General features: G+C 48.4%; 1 long non-coding RNA gene across 1 annotated transcript in view; it reads right to left on the reverse strand.

Moving 5' to 3' along the window:
* Nucleotides 1-7,273: 7,273 nt before the first annotated feature.
* The window catches only part of LOC116591168, a 215,109-nt gene continuing 210,884 nt past the window's right edge, over nt 7,274-11,498 (reverse strand). Inside the window, exon 7 of the long non-coding RNA XR_004285858.1 lies at nt 7,274-8,310. This is a non-coding gene — a long non-coding RNA (uncharacterized LOC116591168). The remainder of the gene's footprint in view (nt 8,311-11,498) is intronic.

The raw sequence follows: 11,498 nt of genomic DNA on the forward strand, positions 1-11,498 counted from the left end.
AAATGTAGGGATCCGAAGGAGCATGTGCACCCAAATGTTTATAGCAACAATGTCCACAATAGCCAAACTATGGAAAGAGGCTAGCTGTCCATCAGCAGATAATTAGATAAAGAAGATGTGGTATATATATACAATGGAATACTATGCAGCCATCTAAAGAAATGAAATCTTGCCATTTGCAACTACATGGATGGAACTAGAGTGTATATGCTGAGTGAAATAAGTCAATCAGAGAAAGACAATTATGATCTCCCTGATATGAGGAATTTGAGAGGCAGGGTGGGGGGTTTGGGGTGTAGGGAAGGAAAAAATGAAAGTTGGGATCGGGAGGGAGACAAACCATTAGAGACTCTTAATATCACAAACCAAACTGAGGGTTGCTGGGGGTTGGCGGGGAGGGATAGGGTGGTTGAGTCATGGACATTGGGGAGGGTGTGTGCTATGGTGAGTGCTGTGAATTGTGTAAGCCCAATGATTCACAGATCTGTACCCCTGGGGCAAATAATACATTATATGTTAATAAAAATAATTAATTAAAAAATCTAAAAAATATAAAGCAAATTGTGTTTGGCAGCCGGATGAAGAGGAAGGAGGCAACCAGTTTGAACCACAATTTTCACACTTATGTGCATATAGGACATTTGGCTTCAGGCTTCCCGGTTTCTGGTGTTCACTCTGGACTCAGTAGTTCACTCATTTTATTTTCCAGAGTAGAGTTTCAGCTCTTGAAGCTGCAACTGCTTCTTCTCACAGAACTTCTTTATTAAATGGGAAACAGACCCAATGTTAAAGGGGCGTTCACATCTAGTGGACTCCGATGGAAATAGAAAAATTGAAGAAATATCTTAAAAGTGACATCTTTGAAGAGAACTGGGAACAACTGTTCAAAATGCTGTGTGCCAAGAATAAGTGTGGGGAGCTTCTCATACCTGTGAAATTCATTTACAGGTAAACGGGTTCCTCCATCTGTCCCGACCCCCACCTGCCCCCGGAGACTTCAGGGGCCCCCGGCCTTTCCTCCCTTGCCCCTCCTGCGAGTCTTCCTCCCAGACCCGGCAGCCACGGACCCAGTTCCTGCTGTTTACACTCCAGGTTCTCCTGGGCAAGGCTGCTCTTGGCAACCACAGGGACCAGCACGTGCCCCTGCACAAGTGTCTGGTGGAAGAACGAGGGCTTTCGCACCAAGAGGTCAGCCCCGTGCCCACACCTCCCTCATGCATCTCCATCTAAAAAAGCACATTTAACTGTCCGATCTGTTGTTTGATTCAGAGCTTCCCAGCAAGTCTGGAATAGGAGGCCATGGGGGCCGGCTGATCACCATGTGAGACTTGGAGAAGTTGAAGTGGATTTCACCCTTCAGTGAGGACTGAGGAGCCAGCTCATCCCTGCTCTGTGACATGGATCACCCTCCAAGCAGAACATGGCACTCTATGCCTAGGGCAGCTCTGCAATTTCTTACATTGTATTATGGGTGGTTGTGCTACCCCCCACCCACCCCATCTCCCACCCCTTAGCCTTAGAGGACAGAGACCCCAGTTTGTTTTGTTTTGTTTTTAAAGATTTTATTTATTTATTTGACAGACAGAGATCACAAATAGGCAGAGAGGCAGGCAGGGAGAGAGAGGAAGGGAAGCAGGCTCCCTGCTGAGCAGAGAGCCCAACGTGGGGCTTTATCCCAGGACCCTGAGACCATGACCCGAGCCGAAGGCAGAGGCTTAACCCACTGAGCCACCCAGGCACCCCCGGAGACCCCAATTTGGTGCTAGGCCAAGCCTAGGAACAATAAGAAGCCAAAGGTCACATGACCTCTGGGGTTGCTGGCCTCTTTCCCGTGTCCCAACTGGGCTAACTGGGTTTTCAGGATTCATCCTAAAACTCTAAACTCGAGCTACCCCAGCCAAGGCGGCACCCTGGTGAGGGGGAGGCAGCCAAGGAGAGGGGAGATGGGGAGCGGGGGTGCAGCAAAACTGTGACAAGCTGGAGATTGTTCCTTATGCTAGGCTCCAATAGTGTGGGAATCTGCTGCAGAAAGAAGAGGGAGTATTGGTGGGAGGGGGACAAAGAAGCCCAACGCACCAGAGGTTGGGACGAGCGTCTGGCAGCTGTGGTAGCTCCAGCTGGGCTGGACCCTCCTCCCTCTGGAATACATGCCTGCACATGCTCGTAGAACCCACTATCATTTGGGTTTGGGGTCTGGCCAGCTTAGGGTGGGAAGGGCAGAAGGCCTGGGGCCTCTGGGGCCAGGGGTGTGGGGTGGTGGTGATGGGGGTGGGGGTAGAGGTGTGAAGTCACTTGACTTTCAACCATCCAGTAACTCTTCGTGATGGACATGACCTGGATGTTAGGTCTGAGCTTGGGCACAGTCTCCACACAGGTGGCCTGGGCCCCTGAAGAGGCTCCGGGGGGCTCTTCTCAGCAGTGTGGGTATCTGAGCCGGCTCTCTGTAGTTTTGTCGTCTTTGGGAAAGTGGCGTGACCTCTCTGGGATTGAGATTTCTTATCTGTTCTGTTGGGCATAGCCTTGCCTCACGAGTGTGAAGAGCATGAGGCCTCTCGGCCTGAGAAGAGCTTGGTAGGGTGGGTGCAACGTGTGCGGTCCCGCTGTCCTTGGTCTTGGCCTCCTCTTCTTCCCTGCCTCCAGCTCCTGCTAGTTAGAGGCTGTGCAGCTAACGTGGGCTGCATGTCTGCCATCAAGTCCCAGGCCCCTGTGGGTCCTTAGAGCCTTTGAGGTTTCGTTCCTTCTGGACCCAGGGCTCTACAGGGACTCTCTCCTCCATTACCTACAAGGAAAGGGGACAAAGACTGGCCTTGGATCCCTTAAACTTTGGCCTTGCTCTCACCATGTAGGACCCAACCTTTCAGGCAACAAGAGGGGAGAACCTAAAGACCCCTTGAATCCCTGCACAATTCTGCTCTCCCTGGTGGCCCGACTTAGCTTCACTTGTGTGCACACAGAGACTAGGCTGTGAGGCCTGATCCAAACTGAATCCAGCGAGTTGGGGCTGCAGAGAAGACCTTTGTCTGGCAGGGCACATGTCCCAAGAGCGCAGCTGTGAGAAGTGGAGAAAAGCCCTCCTCGAAAGGATAACCCAGAGGGGCTTGCAAGAAACATTCGTGCCAACAGCAGACACAGATCACTTGCTGCAATTAACAAAAGATTCAAGCTTCAAGTACTTACCAGGGACTCTCCCGTGGCACTCTTCATTAAGTTTTTACACACGGTCGTTGCTGAGTGAATGACAGCATTAAAAGCACAGCCCGGGGCGCCTGGGTGGCTCAGTGGGTTAAGCCACTGCCTTCCGCTCAGGTCATGATCTCAGGGTCCTGGGATCGAGTCCCACATCGGGCTCTCTGCTTAGCAGGGGCCTGCTTCCCTTCCTCTCTTTCTGCCTGCCTCTCTGCCTACTTGTGATCTCTCTCTGTCAAATAAATAAATAAAATTCTTTAAAAAAAACCCCCAAAAAACAAAACAAAACAAAAACAAAAAAAAAAGCACAGCCCGAAGAGAAGGGAGAACACTGGGAGGAAGCACATCTGGAGAGACCAGGCCCGTATGCAGCCTGGGCTGCAGGGTGGGTGGGAGGGGGGAGATATATTCAAAGGCAAGACAGCTGTATGGTACAGGGCCCGGTATGCACCGAACATATCACTGTTGGCGTCCTACTCTTTGTAGGTCAGGTGTCACATATTCCAGGATCGCCTGGCTTGCCACATGGCATGACACTACTAATTCATGTTTAGGGTGTAGCCAACACTGACCCCACAACTTTTCTTCTAATATTGTTGGTACGCAGCCAGTTGAACACCCGCCTGTATTTTTGGTTTTTGACTTTTTTTTTTTTTTTTTTTGAGAGACAGAGCATGAGCAGGGCTGGGGGGCAGGGAGAGAGAGAATCTTAAGTAGGCTCCATGCCCCAGCAAGGAGCCCAACATGGGGCTTAACCACCTAAGCCACCCAGGCGCCCCCTTTTCATTGCTAATTTTGTATTCCTATCTATAGCAACATTGTTCTGAGAATGGAGGGATCATCTTGACCCTGTACAGAGTCTTCTCCCCACTGTAGTCACAGGTAGCCTTTTACAGCATGTATTAGCTGCATCACTGCGCTGCTCAAACTCTCCACTCAGAGCAACCGCTGAAGTCCTTATCGAGGCCAGGAAGCCAAACCCTCCCTGACTTCATTCCAATTCTTCCCATGGGGTTATCCACTCCAGCTTCACTGGTCTCCTTGCTGTTTCCTGAGCTACAGCAAACACCCTAGCTCCTAGCTCCTAGCTCCTAGTCCCAGGCTCAATCCTGGGACTTTGGGATCATGACCCCAGCCGAAGGCAGACGCTCAATCACTGAAGCACCCAGATGCTGCAGGAATAGTCTTTTTAATTTCACTTATTTAAATATTTTATTTTTTAGTCTTCTCTATACCCAACCTGGAGTTCAAACTTAAAACCCCAAGATAAAGAGTTGTGGGGCACCTGTGTGGCTCAGTCGTTAAGCGTCTGCCATCAGCTCAGGTCATGATCCTGGGGTCCTGGGACAGAGCCCCGCTAGAGGCTCCTTGCTCAACAGAAAGCCTGCTTCTTCCTCTCCCACTCCCCCTGCTTGTGTTCTGTTCCCTCTCTCGCTGTCTCTCTCTCTGTCAAATAAATAAATAAAATCTTAAAAAAAAAAAAAAAAAAGATCAGGAGTTGCACACTCTCCTGACTGAGCCAGCCAGGTGCCCCGAGGAATAGGAATATATTTTTTTTTTTTTTTTAAACTCACTGCTGTATCCGCAGCACCTAGAGCAGTCCCTGGCACATAAGAGGGGCTGAATACACATTTGCTGATTTAGTAAGTCATGAAGACTTTGCAAACACCCCAACCCTGTACACCTGCCATGACAGCCTTTGCAGGGTGTCCCTGGCTGTCATGCTGTGGTGAGCCATCTGCAAGGACCTGAGAGGTGGCCAGTGGTGACCTGCTTGCCCTTGCTGACCCACAAGGGTGTTACCAGAAAAGGGGCTGTTGCCGATGCCCAGTAACCCAAACACTGACACCAGTTTTGTGCCAGAGAGAAAGAGTTTTACTGCAGGACACCGAGCAAAGAGACAGGAGAAAATTTCTCAAATCCACCTTCCTAAGGAGAAGGGGGATTGAGTATTTAAGGGATTTTTTTCCAGGGCAAGGGTGGGCTGGGCTGGGGGGAATGGAGCTCTTGAGGATGGATGTAGGCGAATGGGAAATGTAGGGAAATGGGATGTAGGAGGCTGGGAAAAGGTCAGGTGAAAGGTAAAAGACGTCACTAATTCTGTGAAGGTGCCAGCCAGTGACATGGTTGGACTTTTGTCATTTGTATACAAGATGGTGACACCAGCATGGCAAACAGAGGAGGTCTCGGGGCGTCATTATGGTGTTTACTGTCACCCGTGGTCCTTTCTGTGCAACTGCAAGAATTCTTCCTGGTTCCAGTCTTAGCTGCTCTTATTGGTGGTCAGTCAACTTCTGCAAAGCAGGCTCATTAATCAATCAGGTCAACCAGAGTTTCCTTTGAGTAGAATGGCCAAGTGTTAACTCCATGTGTCAGTTTCAAGGGCAGAGTCCATGAGGAGGCTATGTGGAGAAGCAAGGGACCTTTGGCCAGCTGGCCAGCTGCCAAGATGTATTGCTGTCAGAGGCGGGAGGGAGGGGACAGCATGGGGTGGGTTATTGGACGAGGGGAAGTGGCCACTTCATGGGTCCCATGTGTTTGTCAAGGCAGAGATGACCAACAGTCCTGACTTGGGCATTACTCTCTCCATTTTTATCTCCTGCATGAGCAAAGGGTCCAGACACCACATTAGCCCCTTCCCTCAACCTGCCTGCCATTCACACTCTCCTACGACGGGGCTGTGTCTGCCTCCAGCTTGCTTCTACCCCTGCCATCCCTGACAGCCGCTTCTGGAAGGTCTGGTACTTCTCTAGTCTTGTAGTCATCTGCCTCTTCTCAAGCTTCCTCTTCTCTCAGTGGCTCACTGGGCCCACATTCCCCAATTTCTTTTCCTTTCAGTTTTAAAACACACCTACTTTGCCTCTTGCCTCTCTGACTCCTTTTTGGCTTCCTTTCGCTCTTCCCACCCCTTAAACAGAAGGGTTTCTTTGTCCTTCTGGGCCCAGCCACGAAAACAATTCCATGGAAAGCACTCCTAATAGGGGGTGAGTACAGAGAGTTGGTAATCAGATGTTGATGGGTTGGACGAACAAACAGAAGCACTGTGGTGCCTAGAGGTGGTAACTGCTGGAAGTTCTATTACCCCTGAGCTAAAGGAACAGAGAGAAGGACCCTTTGGGCTCAGAGGCGCAGCCTCCTGGCTGTTCTCACACCACAGAATGAGGAAACACTGCGACTGCTGTATGGGCCCCTGGAGGCAAGCACTTCATGGGCCTGAGAACAGCCCACAGAATGAGGAGGCACTGTGACTGCTGTATGGGCCCCTGGGGGCAAGCACTTCATGGGCCTGTCAGTGTCTCCAAGGAGGTGTCCTTTAGCTGCTGCTAAAGCCAAAATTGGGAGGCCAGAGCAAGGCAATCTACAGCTCCTAGGCCAAGTCTGGCTGCCACCTATTTTTCTGTGTCATGTGAGAATTTTTTTTTACATTTTTATTCTATTTTATTTTATTAAAAGAAAATTTTGAGGGGGGTGCGCCTGGGTGGCTCAGTGGGTTGAGCCTCTGCCTTCAGCTCAGGTCATGATCTCAGGGTCCTGGGATCAAGCCCCACATTGGGCTCTCTGCTCAGCAGGGAGTCTGCTTCCCCTTCTCTCTCTGCCTGCCTCTCTGCCTACTTGTGATCTGTCAAATAAATAAATCTTTTAGAAAAGGAATTTTTTTTTTTAAAGTAAGCTCTATGTCCAGCATGGGGCTTAAGCCCAAGATCTGGAGATCAAGTGTTGCATGCTCTACTATCTGAGCCAGCCAGATGCACTCCCCCGACCCCCCATATATATATATACACACACACACACACATATATATTTCTCAATATTTTATTTACTTACTTGTTAGAGAGAAAGAGCATGAGTGGGGAGGAGGGGCAGAGGCAGAGGGAGAAGCAGGCTCCACGCTGAGCAGGGAACCCCATGTGGGACTTGATCCCAGGACCCCAGGATCATGACCTGAGCTGAAGGCAGTTGCTTAACCAACTGAGCCACTCAGGCATCCCTACATTTTTAAATAGTTGAGAAAAGAAAAAAAAAAAACTCACAACATATGAACATTATAAAAAATGGAAACTTTGATGTTCACTTATGTATCGTCTGTGGCCCCAATCCACAGCCCCATGCAGGATTCTTCAGCCTTGAATTTCTGTCTGCTGGGCACCCCAATGACAAGCCTTCCCTTCCTCTCAGAACCACTATATCCAATAGGTAGAATTCATATTTCCTTTAAAATTCCTTCCATTTCCTCTTCCCCAGTTCTGTTGCTGACACCATCCTTCTCTTAGAGTGGTGTTTGATAGACCGGACCCCAGGCCCAGCCTCACACTTGGGTCCTCTGTCTCCAGCTTCTCACATCACAACAATTTGAAAGACAGTCTATATGAGGTCTTGCAATCATTTTGCTCCTTTCCCTTCCCAGAACTTTCACCTGGGGTTGCGCCATGATTACCTTTCGCCTAGACTACAAATATGACCTAACAATGGGCATTGCCCCTTAGGAGTCTCATTCCACCTTATCCCATAGGTCATCACCAGATTCATCTTTTGAATCATCTTGTTCAAAGGTCCTCTTGGTTTCTTTTTGTATAATCTGGCCAGGCACTTGAAGCTTCCCCTACAGTCCAAATGACTACAATTTGTTTTCCCCACTTTGTGGTTTTCTATTTCTTCCTTTCCTATACCTTGCTATACACCCTTGGTTCTGTGTACATCAAGGTTCCTATACCTTTCTATACACTTTTCCCTCTCCAAGAATGGCTTTGGTACTTGTGAGAATTAGGTTCAGCTATGAGTCATCAAAAATGCAGTGTAAGGGGCCTATTGAAATGGTTCCAGAAACCCTTGGACTGGTTTATCATTTCCCACAGCTTCTGCACAGAGGACCTAGGGTGGGCTTGAGCTGAATTAGGACAAAAACCCAATCACTTGTTTCAGAATAGGATAAACTCTGAGGTGTAATTTGTGCTCAAGACCTCCCTTCCAGAATCAGCCTGAGGCTGGCACTTTGCTGGAAGCACGCCCTGTCCTCTTCTCCATCCCTGTCTTGATTCTCAAACTCTTACCTGTTCCTCCTGGGAGCATTTAGTACTTCACTTGCAAGTGAAGCCTGATCTTGGGATCTGTTGCAGGCAACCCAACCTAAGACATGAATGTAACAGTGGTTGAAAGAAGATCACAGTGTGTCTCATATGGTCTTTATTTTTATATTATTTTATTTTTTTTTAAGGGAAGATAAGTTTTTTTTTCCTTAAGATTTTATTTATTTATTTAGAGAGAATAGGGGAGGAAGAGGGAGAAGGAGAGAGAGGATTTTCAGCAGACACCTTGCTAAGCACAGAGCCCATTGCGGGGGCTCGGGGGGCTCGATCCCGTAAGGACCTATTTAGCCAGAGGCTTCCATTAAGGTTAAACAATAACCTTGTTCTTTAACCCTTAAACTGTCCCTGCTCCCCTTTCCCCAGGGGACTTACTTAATTAAAAACAGGTCCTGGAAACCAGCCCCAGGTAACAAAGCCCAGATACAAGGATGGGTCAGGCCAGGTGGAGACATCGGATCAGTGGGGGTTGCATACTGTCTCCCTAGCTACCCAAGGAGTATGGGCCCCGCCCTTTGGGAGGCCTTTTGGCCAGGCCCAACCACATGGCCTTTGCCCTTAAAAGCTAGTCTGTGAAAACAGAGAAGGGTCCCTCTCCGTTAAGAGGCACCGCCCTGGCTGGTCAGTCTGATTCTTGATGCCTGGCACGAAATAAAGCTTTGCTTGACCTTTGCTTTGTATCAGTCTCGCTCCTTTAATCACAGATCCATTATTGGGGCACCTAACTGTTACGCCCCAATAATGGGTCTGTGATTAAAGGAGTGAGACTGATAAAAAGCGAAGGTCAAGTAAAGCTTTATTTTGCGCCAAGCATCAAGAACCTAACCGAACACTCGGACCGCACCTCTTACAAGAGAGGGCGACCCTTCTCTGGTTCACAGACTAGCTTTTAAGGGCAAAGGCCATGCAGTTGGGCCTGGCCATGCACAGGTGGCCAATGAGATTGTTAACACACACAGAAAACTCCAGAGTGATGCTAGGTGACCAATTGAGTTACAATTTACCCTAGTAGACATTTGAACCAGCCTATTACATACTCCTTGGTAACGAGGGAGACAGTATGCACCCCCCCCCCATCAGTTGTCTCCACCTCCCCTGACCCACCTTTGTATCTTTTGTTACCGGAAGCTGGTTTCCGGGACTTGTCTCCAAGTAAATCCCCTGGGGGAAGGGGAACAGGGACAGTTTCTAAATAGGTCCTTACACTAACAGATCCCATAACCCTGAAAGCATGAACTGAGCTGAAATTGAGAGTCAGACCCTTAACCAACTGAGCCACCCAGGGACCCCTATTTTATTTTATTTTTGAGAGGCAGAGAGGGTGCATGCTTGCAGGGGTGCCTGTGAGGGAGTGGGTGGGCAGAGGGAGAGGAAGAGAGAGAATTGTGAGCAGGTTCCACGGTGAGTGCAGAGCCTGTTGTGGGACTCCATCTCATGACCCTGAGATCAATACCTGGGCCAAGAGTCTGATGCTTAACCCAGTGATCCACCAGGTACCCCCCACCCATGGTCTTTATGATCTTCATGGACCCAGACCGCTTCATCATTAGAGTGCAACATTGTCATTTTGTAGCTTCTTCTTAGGTCAAGGATAGCTGTGAGCTTATCATTAAGTTCACACTGCAGTCAGCAGGAGGGAGAGAGAGAAAGGCAAGGCATGTTCCCTGCATTGCCAGAATACTTCTTGGAAGTTCAATACCTCACACCCACTGTATCTTTTTACCCAGAACTCAGTCACATGGCCATGCCTGCTAAAAGGGAGGCTGGGAAATGTAACCTTAATTCTGGGGGTCCAGTTGCACAGCTAAAATGTTGGGGCATGATTACTGAGGGAATAGATATTATGGAACAATGAATCATCTCAATTACCCTCTCTTTCTTATCTCTGCCTGTTCAGATTCTTCAAAACGCAGGACAAATGCCACTTTCTCCAGAAACAAAATTCAACTGAATCATTTGAAGATCTAATTGGCTTATTGAAGGGTTCATGAATCAGGCAGTATCTCATCCAGCTAGTGGAGGAGAGCTCCACTGAACTAAACAAAAGAAGGGTTTTCAAAGGCAGAGAGAAGGCATGAAAAAAAGAAAGGAAAGAGTTGTTTTGTTTTGTTTTAATATTTTATTTATTTACTTGACAGACAGAGATCATAAGCAGGCAGAGAGAGAGAGGAGGAAGCAGGCTCCCCACCGAGCAGAGGGCCGGACTGGACTTGGGGCTCGATCCCAGGACCCTGGGACCATGACCCGAGCTGAAGGCAGAAGCTTTAACCCACTGAGCCACCCAGGCACCCCAAGGAAAGAGTTTATTGGCAGGAAATGCATTGCTTAGGCAATGTCCCCTTCCTAAGGGGAGTGGCAGGGGGTCCATTAGTACATTTCCAAGTATTGACCAGGAAATTCCATGTTGAGTGGTTAAAGGTTACCTTCCTGGAGGGTTAAGGTTGCAGTGAGGTTTGGCTTTTAAGTCTTGGTTTTACTGAATTGAGGCCTTAACTGGACTGATGCCTTTTCAGGGGCCTGGGTTTTCTCTTTAACATAACCCTGCTTTCCCTCCTTTAGGAGAAAATGACCCTCTTCCCTCAACAAAAGTGCATCTACGTTTGTCATACCTTGTATTAATGAAAAGACATCTTACTTTCCTGGGAAATAGAGATGATTACTTTACTTTTAGTAGCTTCAATTACATATAATAATTAGAATTCTTAACCCTTAGAAAACTTAATTTTCTTTTTTTATTTTTATTTTTATTTTTTTTAAAGATTTTATTTATTTATTTGACAGGCAGAGATTACAAGTAGGCTGAGAGGCAGTCAGAGAGAGAGGAGGAAGCAGGCTCCCCGCTGAGCAGAGAGCCCGATGCGGGGCTCGATCCCAGGACTCTGGGATCATGACCCGAGCTGAAGGCAGAGGCTTTAACCCACTGAGCCACCCAGGCGCCCCTTAATTTTCTTTTTTTAAAAGATTTTATGTATTTATTTGAGAGAAAGAGCAAGTGAACACATGAGTGGTGCGGGGGGAAGAGGGGAAGGGGGAGTAGAGAGGGAAGGAGAGGGACAAGAAGACTCAGTTCTGAGCAGGGAGCCTGATGTGGGTCTGATCCCAGGACTCCAATATCATCACCTGAGCCGAAGGCAGACGCTTAAGCGACTGAGCCACCCACGCGCCCCCAGAAACCTTAATTTCTAGTGAAAACTAAGAAGTAAGCAGTTGTGAAGTGTCTGTTATACCACA

The sequence above is a fragment of the Mustela erminea genome, chromosome 5, assembly GCF_009829155.1.
Source record: "Mustela erminea isolate mMusErm1 chromosome 5, mMusErm1.Pri, whole genome shotgun sequence".
NCBI classification, from domain to species: Eukaryota; Metazoa; Chordata; class Mammalia; order Carnivora; family Mustelidae; genus Mustela; species Mustela erminea.